The 17,131-nt window shown below is 43.8% G+C and overlaps 1 protein-coding gene across 6 annotated transcripts in view; it reads right to left on the bottom strand.

Annotated features, from left to right (window-relative positions):
* Window positions 1–17,131, bottom strand: part of BMPR1B (bone morphogenetic protein receptor type 1B) — a 495,158-nt gene that overhangs the window by 400,665 nt on the left and 77,362 nt on the right. For 5 of the 6 annotated variants that reach the window (XM_090037100.1, XM_090037099.1, XM_090037106.1 and 2 more), the window contains exon 2: window positions 9,440–9,509. The exons of the other annotated variant lie outside the window; for it this stretch is intronic. The gene's annotated coding sequence lies outside the window, so the exon portion shown is untranslated. The remainder of the gene's footprint in view (window positions 1–9,439; window positions 9,510–17,131) is intronic. 6 annotated transcript variants of the gene reach the window in all.

Here is a 17,131-nt window from a genome sequence, read left to right as displayed (position 1 = left end):
TGAGCCATGTTTAAGAAAATGTGATTCCCATTATCAGATCAGATGAGTTTGTTCTTTGTTCCACCTTATTTCGCCCCAGGGTGCTCATTGTAATTGATGTTTGTCTTAGGCTTTATTGGTCTTTTCCAGACTTAAGGAGACACCTTTTTGTATCGGAATGCTTGTCTAATATCTCTCCCCAGTATAAAACTGACCCAACGATATTACTAAACAAATCTTGCTTTTTGTATATTCCTTAGACCATCATGGCAACAGCACCACGACAACACTATAACAACCATGAAGAGGGAATGGTGTCTGCTCATTGTCAGTAAAGGGATTCCATGTTCCTTTCAGAATCAACAGGTTCACAATTATTCTACCAAAGCCCCTCTGTCTTTTTATAACAAGGTAACTACATGTTATAAAAATAACATGATACAAGACTGCTGCAAAGTAGTCTTATATCGAATTTAAAATTTATGATGCTCTTTTAAATCTCCCCTAGGTAAGGAGTAGAAAAAGAAGAAATTTAATCATACACATAGTTAGCCTGAATCCCTATACAGAGGGGTACAGAGCAACAGCACTATTTGGCTACCCATAACACCCAAAAAAGGAAACAGTCTAACTCCTTCACTATTAAAACACCTGAACAGTCATACATATCTGTTAAAATAATTAAATTAGCTGTCAAAGGAGCATGAAATCTAAACTTCAATTACTGCACGTTTGGAAGCAGTGGTAACCACTTCAAAGAGAAGTAGGAATGATACACACACATTTTTATTCTTGGAATAAATGCAAGTTGTCATTTTTAGTGCAATTTCAAATGTTTACATGCTGAATGTGTATGTAGGACTAAGTTATGGAACTTAAAAACCCCACATATTTTAAGAAAAGTATTAAATCTTTCTTGGAAGCAATACAACCTACTGCATATGTGGAGAGAAAATTCTCATTAGCAACACCATGGGTGTGTCTACACATGCATTAAACTCAGGAGCAGTTCACTTGCAAGTAAACTACACATGCTGCCGTTACTAAGAAATCTGCTCCCACTTCACTGCAAACCGCTCGCGCTTCCTGGGGCTCTGCAATGGGCCCCTGCCACCACCAAGAGGAGCTCCAGGGGCTAGCAGAAAACACCAAGCCAGGACACAACTGTCTCCTGGCTGGGGCAAGGACATCACTCCCTACCCCGGGGGGCTGCCTGTTGCCGGGCAGGGATGGCCTTGGCTCCCTAATTGGGGGCAGGGAACTTGGAAAGAGCTGCAAAGGAGGGGCAGATCCCAGCTCCCTGCCCTGATCCGCCAGTGGGGCAGCTAGCAGAAAGAGATCATGGAGCTGGCCACCCAGCCCCACCAGCAGGGAGCTCCCAGCCCCGACTCTGGGGAGATAAGATGCTCCCAGCACCAGCCCTGCAACTGCAGCGCTCAAGCTGGGAGATAAGGATCTCAGAGCAGGGTGTTGGAGTTCCCTGCTATCAGGGTAAGAGGACATGGTCCCTGTCCAGGCTCCAGTGGTGGAGCCTGCACCAGCAGCTGGTAGCTCCCAGGGGCAGGGAGCAATCTCCCACTTCCTGCTGGCCAGCACACTGGGAGAATATTTGCTTCTGGTCGGGCATCTACACAAGCACTACTGCACAGTAACTTATCTCAAGTAAACCTACTACTCGCATTCTCAGGTACCAATTTATTTGCGATTAGAGCAGTTTGCTGAGCACTAAGCATGTGCATATGTGAACTGCTCTACTGCACAGTAAATCATCTCATGTAGATGCACCCAAATATGTAAATTAAAAACATGAAGTAATAGCCATTCACCTTAATGTCTGCACTAGAGTTCATGGAATAAACAATATACTGGGTATATCAAATAGAAGAAGAAATCAGTTAAAGATAGGGGAGCTTCAAATCAATTCTGCTCAAATTATGATAGCACTAAACTATTATAAATACTGTTATGGAGTAAGAAAAGATTTAAACACGGCTTTTTTCTCCAATTTCATATGTTCGCCCCCTCCCTCTATTCTTTCTTTTTGTCTTCCAGGCAGAGAGTAGAGTTAAACATTTAAAAAGCGCAGCCAGATAGGGTACTGTATGTAGTTCAGGTTCCAAAATGCAATTCTTAGGAACAAAATTTGGGGTGAGGTTAAGAGTCACATCAGTTATCCGGAGTGTGATGAAAAATTCTGCCTGTAGAATGCAATAGCAAACTCTAAAGAATTGACTATATATTTACCTTATGTAGTCACTTAAACCTATACAAAACAAAAAACTGTAAAACCCTGACCACGTAAGGCATGTCCACGCATGCAAGTATGCGTGCTTGCAGCAGCTCAAATAGAAGTGGTGCAAATATGAGCCGGGGCTTTTTGCCTCAGCACACGTGCCTGAACATGCACTTTGTTGTGGTGCAAACTGCGCCACTTGGGGCAAAATAACCCTGCCTGGCTCCTCCCTATTTAAAAACTGAAAAATCCCTGATAAAAAAAAATCCCAAAGTCACTCTGGAAAATACCTCAAAATCCATGTTCCTCCACAACTAAAACAAAAGACCACGACAGAGACAGAGAGAGATAAGTTCAGTAATGTTTTATTGATCTATCTACCAGGTTAAAGCAATTTGGAAGACTACCAGTGTCTCTATCACAATAACAAAGTTAATTCTAAATACATGCTTCATGAATTCATGAATACATGCTTTGCTGCCCCCCACGGGGGCTACATCCCCCCCTCAGGGGCTATGGCCCCCCTGCAGGGCCCACATGCCCCACCCCCGCTTGCTCCCCCAGGCCCCTGGATTGCTGCCCTGCCTAGCCCCATCACCTGCTGGCTCCTGCAGCCCCTGTGATGGCTTCTCCACCCAGTCCCACCCACCCCCACTCCTCCAGACCCCTCCCCCCAATGGCTGCACTGCCTGGTCCTATTCCCCACTTGCACCCCCAACCCCACAATGACTACCCCTCCCACCCCAGCCTCCAGCACCTGGGCGGCGGGGAGCCTCTACTCACCCCAGAAGCAGGGGCTCTGGGGCCACCTGGCAGAGCACCCACACACAAAGTGCAGGACAGCTAGGGGTGGCAGGGCCAGGGCTGCTGGGATTGTCACCCTCCCCTGCACTGTGCAAGGGGTCCCCAGTGACCTCGAAGGCAGCTGGAATTGCGGTGAGTGCTAGGGATTTATTTTTTGGGGGGTGGGGGGTTCAGGGGGCTGGAGGGGGCAGCGCCAGGTGGGGCAGGGATCAGGGCAGCTCAGGGCAGCTATTAGGGGACTCGGGACAGGCCAGAGCAGAAATACAGGGAGCTGGGAGAGTGAGCAGGGCCAATGGGGGACCCCCCCCCATAGTCCCCCCCCGTCCTCTTCCAGCCCCCCGACCCCTTACTTACCAGCTCTGGAGCAGGGGCAGGCAGCAGGCTTCAGCACCAGGGTGAGGGCCAACCACAGAGACGCTCTGGAAGCCAAAGCATCTCTGTGGAGGACCCAGCCTCCAGTTGCCTCGGGTATTTTTCTTTGCAGGGTTTTCTTTTGCCCTGGTTTTGGTCTCTGCAGGGTTTTTTGACCCCCTGGATAAGTGTCTAATTTTGCCCCCGCACTGCAAATTTGCAGTGCAGGGAACTTTTTCTCGTTCCTGCACGTGCCTCTTGCAGCATCTCAAAGGGGTTTGAGATGCTACAAGAGGCATGCACGGGCTTGTCTGGACATGCCCATATAGGTATTACATATCAACTATTGTTGATATGCAGGAGAATCACAGGTCTCCTGGTAGAAATCACAAGTGTATACGCTTCCATACAGTTTATATTGGAACAAAAATGGCAGCTCTGGGAGAAAAATAATCCATCTCCAACCATGTAAAATTTGCTTCCAGGAGAGTTTCACCTGAAGAAAAAACACCTATATACTTCCTCAACCATGGAGTCCTTCAGGAGACCAGGAGGCACTGAGCAGTAGGGAAATGTTCCCCATGTCTTCCTATATTGAGATGAGCCCCAGTCTACAAAGGCAGGGGAAAAGTGCTGCTTGCCTACTCCAGGTCCCAAGAACAGTTGAACAGCAGGGGGCACAGAGGGCAGCTGCTCCTGTCCCTCCCATAGACTGGGAGGGAAGGGGAAGGGAGGAACAATTGCCTGCTGCTTCTCACACCAGATACCTTGGTGTGAAAATGCGCTGGGGCTTTGCCATACTGCTTAGTCTACCTGGCTCCCAGGCACTGAGAGCTGAGCAGAGGAGCAGCTGCTACTTGTCCCCCACCTGCTCATTACACCAAGGTCCCTAGTCTGAGGAGAAGGCAATGTGCTCTGCCCCATTGTTCTAGGCCCCCTGAAAATGAGAGAACTGGAACAACTGCTGGTTCCCACACTTTCCCCAGACTGGGATCAGTTTGGACTGTGGAAGGTGCAAAGAGTAGGGAATATGGGGCAATGATAAGCTGAATGCATTCTCCTAACCTTGATACATATTAATATGCAGACAGTCAACAGTTTAAAACAGAGTTTACATTTGTGAGATATACTTATGCTTTAATTTTTTTTCTGTTTAATCTTCCCCATCTGCTGGCAGTTGAAATGGTCAAGACATGGCTGAACATAAATGGAATATACATCAAAACAACTTAAAAGCACTATTTGAATACACCTGTAGGCCACATACAAACGAGCACGGATGTTTGTTTTCCCAGGCACAAGTGCGCTGCTGCTACTTGTCCCCGGGGAATGCCCATGCCATGTACACAGCAGGTTACCTAATGTGGGGGAGGCTGTAGCCAGCAACTGTGCTGGCCCCACCAGCCTTACTTGGGTTCCTGGGGACTCAGGGAGCTGCAGCTGCTGCGCTCCTACAGCAGGGAGCCTGATTGGCAGCTGGAATGTGGCTCTGGCCAGCCAGGTTTTGGGCAGTGCACATTACTGCCATGGGCATTGCCCTGTTTTTTTTTGGCAAAGGTTTTTCTGACCCCAGTTCTCCCAGAGTCAAAAAGACCCCCCACACTGCAAGGTAGTAGCACGGGCCCTGCACTTGTCTGGACACAGCTGAACCTGTTCACTCTGCAATTGAATATAATCTCCTAACTCTCCCACAACTGCACAGCAGCACACCACATACTGCTCCACAATTTTGATACCTACAATATACTCTCTCTGTGTACCCCAAGGAAATCAAGACACTCCAAAGGGGAAAAACAGAACCCAGGGGCCTGGATTTACCAGGATACCAAGGAGAGATTTTGCTGCATCCTCTTAAAAGGAGTGACTTCAATTCTACATCTGGACAATGTAGGCCTCCAGGGGTGACCTGTGCTTTAAAAAGTGTAATGAAGTCATACACAGGTAAGAAAATACCTGCTAGACATGTGCTCAATGAATATTCATTGGGTACAAATAATTTAGCACACTACATAGTAAGTACAGTTACTACACCAGGCAACAGGATAGTAATTGTATAATTTCGTAATCCATTGTAAACAAGTATTCCAAGGCTACAAACAATCATATCATGCACTGTAGCAAGTATATAATACAGAGTCAATTAAAACCAGTTTTAACAGGAGTTTTGGCAGCATGAGATTAATTTTTAGCCTTGGTACTTTGTTCATAGATTATTAGGATCATATTTTCCTAAACAGAAGTAGAGCTGCTTTCTCCCCTTCAATGACCTAGTCTGTGAACATAAGGATTTATAATCAATAGTTAAAAAAATGTATAGGTTGAAAAAGCACTTTCGTTGCCTTGAATTCTATGTCATTAACAAGAACTTTTTTCCCCTCTATTACATATAATTTAAATTTTATTAAATATAAATTTAACTCTGAAGATTTGGGACTACTACAAATTTAATTAACACAGGTGAGTAACTTCTTAAAATTATAAATGCAGAGTAAAAGCTACTGGTTTTGCTAATTATAAATCAGGGGAAGTCTGCAAAACAGAATCCAATTTCTGATCTCAGAACACCTGAGTACATATGGGGTATTCTATTGAATTCAGCAAAATTATCTGGATTTAACTTGTAAATTAAAAGGGCAAAACTAAGGCCCACTGCTCAAAGTCAACTGAAAGATTTCAGTGGGTTTTGGATCAAGGACTTAGGGCATTTTACATGTGCTCCAAGAGCCGCTCTAATTAAAGCACCTGGAGCATCTCATATATCAGCATCCCCATCCCATGTTTCAAAATGGTGGGAGGAATGCTTTATCTAAAGCTTGTCAAAGGAGCTTCAGTTAAAAGCGCCCACACCACCATTTGGAAGTATACGGATGCTAATACGTGGAGGCTGGCTGAAGCACGCTAAGTAGCATGCTACAGAAGACTCAATTAATCGAGTCTGCTCCAACGCTGTATTTACAGCATGTCGTAGCAGGCTCCAGACATGTATGGGAACCCCTAGTGCCCAAGCAACCTATGTTTTTTTTCACTACAGTTTGAGATCTCAGAACTTCTCCACAAACAATTTTTGTCAAGATTTATTCTGGTGTGATTTTTTTCTAGCAAGCAAAATAAATTGATGTAATTCCTACTGTTCTTGCACTTAAAGCTGCATGAGAGGCAGTCTTCTGCAGATATATTAATTATGCCTATGGGTATAAGTTAACAGTAAAGCAATATAACTCTCCTATATAAATCCACACTCTTGGAATACACTGCTTTAAATATACTGAAATAGTTAAAGTAGTACAGTGGGTATACACAAACCTAAGACTTTAAAAGTCATCTCTGCATACAAATCAATTTTTTTTTGTCCATTCCCAGGTTCTGTACTGTTTTGAGGTACTGTGTTTTATGTTTTAAAGATATACTAATGTTTAAGATTACGATTGTAGGGATGAAATCAGGAAGGCCAAAGTGCAACTGGAGCTGCAGCTACCAAGGGGCATGAAGGGTAACAAGAAGGGTTTCTACAAGTATGTCAGCAGAGGAAGATCAGGGAAAGTGTGGGTCCCTTACTGACTGGGGGAGGCAACCTAGCGACAAATGAGGAGGAAAAGGCTAAAGTACTCAATATCTTTTCTACCTCAGTCTTCACAGGCAAGGTCAGCTCCCAGACCGCTGCACTGGGCAGCACATATTGGAGAGGAGGTAAGCAACCAACAGCAGCAAAAGAACAGGTAAGAGACTATTTAGAAAAGCTGGACATGTACAAGTCCACAGGGCTGGATGCAATCCATCCAAGGGTGCTGAGGGAGTTGGCTGATGCGACTTCAAGAGCTGCTGGTCATTATCTTTGAAAACTCATGGCAAATGTGGGAGGTGCTGGATGACTGGAAAAGGGGAAGTATAGTGCCCATCTTTAAGAAAGGGAAGAAGGAGGATCCAGAGAACTACACATCAGTCAGCCTCACCTCAGTCCCCAGAAAAATCATGAAGCAGGTCCTCAAGGAATCCATTTCTAAGCATTTGAAGGAGAAGAAAGTGATCAGGAACAGTCAGCATGGATTCACCAAGGGCAAATCATGCCTGACCAATCCGATGGTCTTCCATGTCAAGACAACTGGCTCTGTAAATGCGGGGAAAGCATTTATACCAAGTATATACCTTGGTTTTAGCACGGCTTGTACTACAGTCTCCCACAGCATTCTTGAAACCAACTTAAGGAAGTATGGGTTGGATGAATGGACTGTAAGGTGGACAAAAAGCTGGTTGGATCATGAGGTTCAACACGTAGTGGTCAATGGCTCAAAGTCTAGTTGGTGGGCTACTGGTATCAAGTGCTGTGCCCCTGGGGCCAGTTTTCTTCAATATCTTCATTAACACACTTGCTCCCAGTCCCCCCTGCCCCACAGTACAAGTGAGGACCAGCTCATGCAGCCCTTGACCCCACAAGCAACATGCTCACCCATCTGAACTGAGCAGTGGTGGTGCGGGACACACTGCTGCTCAGTGTTGGGGAAAAGCAGCCCTTCCCCCTCCTGCTGCCGGCACTTCCTGGTACAGCAACTCAGAGCATGTGCAGGGCTATCCAGCATGCCCACCGCATCACCGCCACCTCTGGGATACCCCACAGGGCAGCAGTGGCAGTGCAGAGCAGACACAGGGCAGCACCACATGGGCTCTGAACAGCAGCACCCGGAAGCACCAGCAGTGGGAGGGGAAGGGGCCTCTTTTCCTGAGCAGCAGTTTGTCCTGCACCACCACTGCTCAGCCTGGGCCCCAGCACTGGCTCTGGTCTCACCCTTCAGGGCTGAGCAGTGGCAGCAGCAGCTGGGCAGAAAACGCTGCTCACTGTGGGGGAAAGCCGCCCCTCCTTCTCGCTGCCGCTGAGCAGTTTTTGCTGCAGCCACCCAGAGCCCGCACTGCACCGGGCTGCGGTGCAGCTCCTTCACCACCATCTGTGAGCTGCCCCGCAGCTGCTCCACACCATCATTTCTGCCATGCTGGGCAGCCCAGAGGCAGTGATGTAGGAGCTAAAGCACAGGCTGGTGCAGCACGGGCTCCCAGTGGGCACAGCAAAAACTGCCCAGCAGCAGTGAGGGGGAGGGGCTGACTTCCCCCATGCCAAGCAGCAATTTCTGCCCAGCTGCTGCTGCTACTGTTGCTGTTCAGCCCTAACAGGCAAGCCCAGAGACAGCGTGGAGAACACAGGGTTGCAGCTACACACACTGGTCCCCACAGCTACTGCTGCATGCCCTGGGGTGGCAGGCATGCCATGGCTGGGCCAGGCAGCACAGGCACTGGGGCTGTGTCCTGTTGGTGGTGGCGGGGAGATGCTGCAAGGCGCTTGGGCTCTGCACTGTTGCAGGGTGGGGGCAGGTGCTGACCGGCACACTAGCAGAGAAATAGCCCTGGCAGGCACTGTCTCTCGGATGTACTTTGCTGAGGCACAGTCCCCTCTCTGTCTCCTATTTGTCACAGAGGGAAAAGGCAAGAGTATGCTGCTGCTGCTGCTTAGTGCTCTAATGCAGAAGGAAACATTTCATAGAGAAACTCAGTGCAGCCACCCAAGAGGACACATGGCACAACCCTTTCCAAGCTAGCTATTTGAGCAGTACACACGGCAGTTTCATCTGGAGACAGCAAAGGCCAGGTGAGAAGCACTGAGATAAACTAAGGAAGCACCAACAGTGGTCCTCATCCAGGGATACCTCCATATTCAAAAAAGTGGCGGTGGACTGCCGCACCTGAGCAAGTTGAAGACCACTGGTGTGTACATGTTGGATGAAGAGATCCACAGCGGAACAAGTCAGTATTTTAAATTCACGAGAGGGCAGATAATGCCACAAGTTACTAATATAACAAATTGATATCTACTTTGTCATGTTGTCATGTTGATCCACACCTACTTTCTTATCTTCTGAGGTTTTACTGACACCTGAACTACACAGTCCATTCATTATGTTAGCACATATTTAACTCACCGCAAGGCACAAAAGTAGGGAAGAAAAAAAAAAACCCTCTCAACTGACAAACTTTCTATAATTGAATAATAATGAATGTTATCATCTTCATTGTTAGATGCTGTGTTACCTTTATCAAGTAAACCTGAAATGCCCTTTTCTCTTCTTCTGTTCCAGGAACAAAATAAATGAACTCCAACCTGTGAAGAAAGAACATTTTGAAAATAATTAGTTATATACTGAAAATAGTTTCCATCTTCTGCTACTACTATGGGAAAGACTTTCTATATAGTCCTACTGAGTAACGTGAAACAATGTTATCTGGAGGGAAAACACTCTAATGATTACAACATATGGTTAGTTAAATATTCACTACAGTATTTTGATATGTGACACTGTGAACATTCAATTCAATGAACTCAGCATTGTGATAGTGAAGTATCAAAGAATTTTAAAAGTACAGCATCAACTATGGGGAGGAATTCCTTCACATTTGGCAATTTACACTGTAACATCAACTTCATAGGAATATTGGCAGCATGCATGTACTGCAACTTATCAGACATTCTTTGAATGGATTAGGTGCCTAAGAAAGCAAGATGGCTACAACAGGGCCAAAGTAAAGCAGGATATATGCCGCTAAAAATAATTCCTGTAGCAAGATAATTCAACCATGCTTTAAAACAAACATGCTCCTTTTGAAACAAATGAAAAAACATGCACAAACTTCACGTCAGCGATGCTATACATGGCACATATACGGTAACACTAGCTGTTAGCCTCAAATGGCAGAGTGATTATAGGCTAAATTCACAGAGGGGACTTAAGCTGCACGTTGCAAGACCTAATACTTCGGCGCTCTGCCACTTACTGTAATTCACAACCCCAAGTTAGGCACCTATGTTCCTTATACAATAGGGGAAAACTAGACACCTGAAAATAGTATTCACTGGAGCCAGCATACCAAGGGGAAGGCGGGAAAGGAGTGGACAGAATCTGCCAATGACAGCCAGGTGGAGGGGTGCTTGCAGTGTGAGAAGTACCTGCTGGTGGATTCTCTCAGGAATCAGGTAATGGAGGTCCAGGAAGAGGTAGACTGGCTCAGAAGCACAAAAATACTGCCAGCATTATGGTAAAGGGACAGATAGAAAAGGCATTGAGAGACACAGGTTCTCAGGAGAATGAAAGCTGGCTGCTTGCTACCTATGGCAAGAAACAGCATACGAGAAGAGGTATGAAGCCATGGCATTGGCAAGAAGGAGCCCATTCAGTGGCAGGAGAGGCCAAGTCATATACCCTTAAGGAGGAAAGGATCAAGACCTCTGTTGCCAAGAAACAACAGATGGTAGTGGTTAGGCACTCCTTCCTGCAGGGCAAAGAGGCACCCATCTTCCAGTCCAACGGGTTAATTCAGGAGATCTGCCATCTCCTAGGAGCCTGCTGCTTAGACATCACAGGAAGGTCACTCGGACTCATTCAGCCCTTTGACTATTATCCTATGTTGCTCATCCATGTGGGCACTTCTGATATGGCAGAGGCGATCTGGAGCAAATCAAAAGCAACTACCAGCAGGGCTTTGGCTTTGTTGACCATGGAGAGCTGTTCCAGGAAGATGGAGTTCTGAGAAGAAATGGGGTCCAGCTGACAAACAGACAGGAGAGTGTCTTTGCATATAATCTTGTTAACCCTAATGAAGAGGGCTTTAAACTAGGTTTCCCAGGGGATGGAGACAAAAGCCAAGATATAAGTAAAGAGCCAGGGGACTTGGATTATAAAAAAAAGGGCAATAGCAAAAGCCTTAACAATGTTCTCAGGGAGAAGTCAAGACAATCAATTTGATACCTGAAATGTTTATATACTGATGAGAGAAGTATATGGAACAAACAAGAAAAACTGAAGGTCCTACTCCTAGGACCTATTCAAGTAAACATGGTAATACAAGCACTTCATTACAGAGACCTGTTAAATCACGGATCTAGCAAACAGGAGAGATGCGTTATAGCGAGTAGTTCCAGTTGGCTACCAGCCTAACCAGTATAAACTGGCAGGCTATAATAGCACTGGGCCTTAAACTGGGATATGGAGGGAAGACGCATGACTTTACATCACTGGGGAAATTGAGTTTAGTGAGATGAATATCAGGAAGCTCAAAATGAGTGAGAGTTCTTGGGAAAAAAAGGGACATCTCAGAAACAGTATAGAAAAAGCATTAGCAAGTTTTGCATACAACATGATTACACAGGGCTAATAAGGACAGATTAAAGAGGGCACCACCCAGATTTACTGCTGTCAACAATGACTGAAAGACAGAAGTGGGAAGGGAAGATGAGACAACGGGTTCTTGACACACTGCAAATGTCAGCTGACAGCAGAGAATCTACATAAGCTCCAAAGCATGGAAAACAATCATGTCAAAGGAGGAAAATATTTAAAATAATTAAGGTGAGATCTAAATTCTCAACAAAAATGAGAAGTAAGGAAAGTGAGAATTATGTAGGGATCCTAGGATTTGCCCATAAAGAAGTTCCTGGAAACCTCAATGAGAGCAGTTTTAGTCAACAAGAAAACAGGAAATCTCATCTGGAGAGAACCAAGGACAAAGCTGAAGAACTGTATTGGGCAGACTGCCTAATGAGTTCGTAAGTGTAAGGAAGAAAGGAAGATAAGCCAGCAAATGTTTGAGGTAGCGTCAAAGATACAAGGTTCTGGATGGAGAGGCCATTTCTGAATTGTGAGTGAAAGCTTCTACATGAGAACACAGAGTTAAGGAAAGGGAGGAAGAAAGAGTAGGGGGCAAAGGAGGTCAGGAACTGCAGTAAGACTATAACTTTCACTTGTCATTCATAAGTATTTTATTATCCAGTGCACCATCACCTGCAAATGTCAAGCTATAATCACTCATTTAGCTTCTCTGAAACGTTTCACAATGCCTCTACTTATCTTATCGTTAAGTAGTACTACACATATCAACAGCTATTCAAAATGTGGTGACTGGTTCTACCTCATTCCTACCCAAACAGCAGCCAGATATTAGTTTCCTTCAGAATACTGGAAAAGCTAGAACTATCACAAAGACATGGAAAGAAGCAACATTCTGATAACAGTCTGATTCAAACAGCATATCCGTGTTTGAATATGTAGATCTGTTACTTGGGCAATCTACGGTTCTAGTTCATTGGTCAAATAAGAAATTAATTTTGTCTTCTATTTTTAAGAAGTTAAAAAAATAAAAATCCAGCTAACATTTTATTTTTAAAATACCTACCACTGACATGCAGAAATTTAAGAATGTTACAAGTTTATAATGACAGTTAATTCACAGAGCCCATGACTGGTTTCTATGTTGTACGTTGGGTGATTTAAAAAGAAACAAAATTATTAATTCTATCTTGCCAGCTGACAGAAAATTAAATTATAAAAAACTCATCTTACTGCTATGTATAGAGAATAAAACTGTTATAATGAACATCAAAGGATTTTGTAAAAATCATTCATGCAAGTAACTGACAGTAACCCTATCTTGAAAAAATGTAGCCCCATTTTTATCATTCTAGGAGCCTCTGCACTGCCCCAGCCCTCATTCCTGTTTCTGGGGTAAAGAAGATGCATGTGTCTTGCAACGTGCCCAAAAGATTATCAAATTCAGATTTTCTAGATGAATTCCAGAGCTCCATTGGAAACATTCACACAATCGTCTCAACAGTGAAGGGCAAAACTACTTGGATTTAGAGTGTGCAATGGAAGATGCAGCACCATTAGAAAAAGAGCTACATCAGAAGGGCCAAATGAAATCCTGTTCCAAAATTACAAGGAGGTCAAGTCAGAAATGAAAAATGCTAAGACATTCCTCAACATGTAATCAGGAAAGACATGTACAAACTGTACGTAAGAACAAAAAATACCACTGATTGGAACAACTGGAGTAGGAAGATCCAAGTGGCTGACCTTGAGTGCGACTAAAGCCAAAATGATAGACAGACCCTGGTTTTCAGAATACGGGAGAAACTACTATCCTTTAGGCTAATCAAGATCTTTCTTCAGAGTATGATAAGACTTCAAGCACACAGCTTTTAACTTGAAAGGGCAATCATTTTGCACTACAAGCCTAGAATGCAGCCAATTTTACATACATAAATAAGTTTTCACAGAAAGTTTACAGCAGGGAAAGGCAGTCCTACCTTAAATCTCATGAGATTTAACCCTGCATTTTGCTACATATTCTCTTCTGGAGTGGGTGGCAGCTGCAAGGAGGAGACCAAAGGCACAAACACTTTGTGCTATAGAAAGCATGAACTGTGCTGAAAATCTTACTCCCTACAAGAAAGGTATTTGGGGTCAAGTTCTCAGGAGATCTACTCCATTCTCCTTCCTGACTTCTTTAGTCTCTACGGCTAACATGGCTTGCCAAACAACCATTGATATTACTGACATGGCTATGTCCTTTCAACCTCCAGAATGAGGAGAGGACATAATACTTAAGTGATAATTTATGTAAGCAGTGTAATTTCTACCAGCTTTTCTAGATTTAAACCAGGTTACTAAGAAGGCATACTGCATAAAAAGCCACAACATTTCACTTTATTTCCCCACATAGGTCTCCAGTTATATATTGTTCATATGCAGCATGGTACCACAGGCTCAGAAGCAGGAAATAAAAGCGTGAACAAATTTCAACCACCCCCTGTGGCTGATCGTTTCTAGGATCTTTCTGCTCCTTTGGTCCTTTCATGCAGCAGAGCTCCATCACTTGCTCCATGGGTGTATACAATAGAAGAGAATATACACAGTAGATAAGGTGCTGTTATAGGGTGGGGAAGCAGATCTCCAGAATTAAGGGGTGACATCAAAACTCTGAAGTGGTGAGACTAAGCAGACCATGTGTTGACTCTTAAGTCATCTATAGTAAGTATACCTCTTTCCACTGTGAACACAGAATCCGCTGCTTATTTGTTTATACAATGCTAGTTTAATAGATTTAATTTGAAGATAAACAGTTAAAGTTTAGACATTTTTCTCCAGTAAAACAAAACATAAATGAATGCATACATACCTTGATATCAGACTGTTTGGAAACTAATGGAAAGTTACAGATTGTTCATCTTGATAGAGGCCACCCATTTAAAGTGCTGAAATAATAGGTTCTACATGCAGAGAAAGTTCATACCATTTCCTCACTTTTTAGGTCAATTAGATAAAAAGGATTCTCCAAGGAGAATTTACCCATGCTAAACTTGCATAAAATACATAAACAGTTATGGTTATTCTGCATAAGCCAAGGCAGACAGAGCAGTAACTTAGTTCTGTAATCTTTCAGTAACCTTGATGCTGGATATTCCATATAAGAGCTTTTAAAATAGATAGTTTACAAAGAATGTTTAGAATTTTTTTTTTTTTAAACAGAGCTCTTTATAGCTCCAAACTATAGTGTGTCATTTGTAACATGCAGGACAATGTATTGTAATCGAGGATCTGCAGGTGAAGGGGTTTCCTAATAACAAAACATCACTTAGGTCAGCATGCCTTTTACAACGGATTGCAAAACTAGACCAAGTGGACTCTTAGGCTAGGGACAGAAATTAAACAAAAAACAGTATAAGTGATCAGAATCTGTTTCTAATCTGTAATACAAGAGAAATTCAGTGCACATAAACCACTTTCAAACTGGCCAAAACAGGTTTAAGATAAACCTGGATGGATGTAGTATTAGACTTAACCATTAGCGCTCATGGCGCTCAGGTCAGGTCCCGGAGGACTGGAAAAGGGCCAATGTGGTCCCTATTTTAAAGAAGGGACAGTTTTGCGTGCCATACTTCAAGAAGGATGTTGATAGACTCAAGAGGGTCTAGACGAGGGCCACTGGTATGGTTAGGGGTTTACAGGACAAGCCCTATGAGGACAGACTGAGGGACATGGACCTCTTCAGCCTCCACAAGAGAAGGCTAAGAGATGATCTCGTGGCTGCCTACAAATTCATTAGGGGGACGCAGCAAGGGATCAGAGATGCTCTGTTCACCAGGATGCCTCTTGGGGTAACAAGGAACAATGGTCACAAACCGACGAGAGTAGATTTAGGCTAGGTATCAGGAAAAGCTTATTCATGGTAAGGGTGCCCTCAATTTGGAATGGGCTTCCAAGGGAGATGGTGCTCTCCCCTACCTTGGGGGTCTTTAAGAGAAGGCTGGATAGGCGTCTGGCTGAGGTCATCTGACCCCAGCACTCCTTCCTGCCTAGGGGGTCGGACTCAACGATCTGTTGAGGTCCCTTCTGACCCTAGCATCTACGAATTAGGTTAAATCAGTTTATTGCACTTCTGTCTCAGATCCCCCCAGATTCAAGCTGTCTGCTCCAGCTGAGCAGGGAGATGTACTAGAACTAGGCCACTGCAGATATTTGGCTGCATTTCCAGAATCAAATGTGAATGCCCATTCACTTGCTTATCAGTTCAATCTACACAGCTTAGGCTAATCCACAGAGCCTAAACTGATTCAGCCTTGGGCTTTTTGACCATCTGTACTTGACCATAAGGATCCTTCTTCCCTTTCCCCTTAAAGCTGTACAACTCAGAAAAGTAATGATATTTATGTGCACAAAAAAGGGCAGGGTTGCTGGGCTTTGATATCTATGTGTTTGGCCAAATACAAAGACTGCACAACAGACAGAGAAGCCAAAGAGTCTACTGACTATAAGGACTTCAGCTAGATTCCATTAGCATTTATTGCAGATTGCATGTAGAACACTCGCTGCCTTGACCTAATTTATCATTCCACACCACAAAAAGAGACAAGTGTAAATACTAGTTGATACAGTCAATAACTTAGTGTGGCTAAACTAATACAGCTGCATCAAAAAGTTGGGAAAACACTGCCTGAACTGTTAAAAATGTTCCATTTCAAAAGATAAGGAAGCTACATTCTGCCTCAGTTAATATTCATTGTGTATTTAATTTCTCAATGCAGTTGAATAATATTTTCATAATTTTCTTACGCTGTACTTCACAACACCTCTTTCAAAAGGATTCCAGTTATTCAAAAAAGCATGCATTGTGCGCCAGACTGTAGGACCAAAGATGCGTCAGCTCATAACAGGAAGTTACCCTTTCCCCTCTTATGCCACATAGCAGCCTTCCAGGCAAATACTGAAAAGGGGCACAGCTTGGAATAATTACAGAGATAGCTTTAAGATAATTAAACAAATTACTTGGAATCAATGGTGCTTAAAATCTATTGAGAAAATGAACGGAACCCATCAGAAACCTTCTGAGACTAAGGCAAATTACAGAAAAGTGCTACAACATGAGGGAGATGAAATTTCATTTGATGTCTTTGTGATGTAAAAACATTTTGCCCTCAATGAGGAGGTTTGTGAAAAAATATTAGCCATTTTAAAAATGCTATATATGTATACAAATACATAATGACTTCACAAAAACTCAACTGCAGTCTTTTGAAGAAAGAAAGCTTAGTTTTCAGTAATTTCAACAGTTCTGGGTTTGGTAAAGAAAAATGGATTAATATTTTTTGTTTAATGGCCAGCATGTGTTTGTGTTCTCCTAGAGAGAAAAGAAATCACATCATAGGGAAAGGAACAGAAGCAGACAAGTGAGTCTCATTGAGATTGGAAAGGCCAGTTTGCTTAAAGAGGAACTGCAATGAGAAGTGTAGTAATACCTTAATTTCCATGAGATTACCTGCTCTCAAAGAAAAGACAAAACGATTTCACAACACTGACATACAACTTGGGACCTAAGTTCCAGTGGGACCAGCAAAAGGTTCACTGGGCCCTGAAAGAAAATGATATGAGGCACAGCTGCCTGGTCATTTGG

This window comes from Crocodylus siamensis, chromosome 2, assembly GCF_052110815.1.
Source record: "Crocodylus siamensis isolate JL-2025a chromosome 2, ASM5211081v1, whole genome shotgun sequence".
In the NCBI taxonomy this organism is placed as follows: domain Eukaryota; kingdom Metazoa; phylum Chordata; order Crocodylia; family Crocodylidae; genus Crocodylus; species Crocodylus siamensis.
Note: the sequence above shows the minus strand (reverse complement) of the source record. Positions and strands in the feature narration are given on the sequence as shown.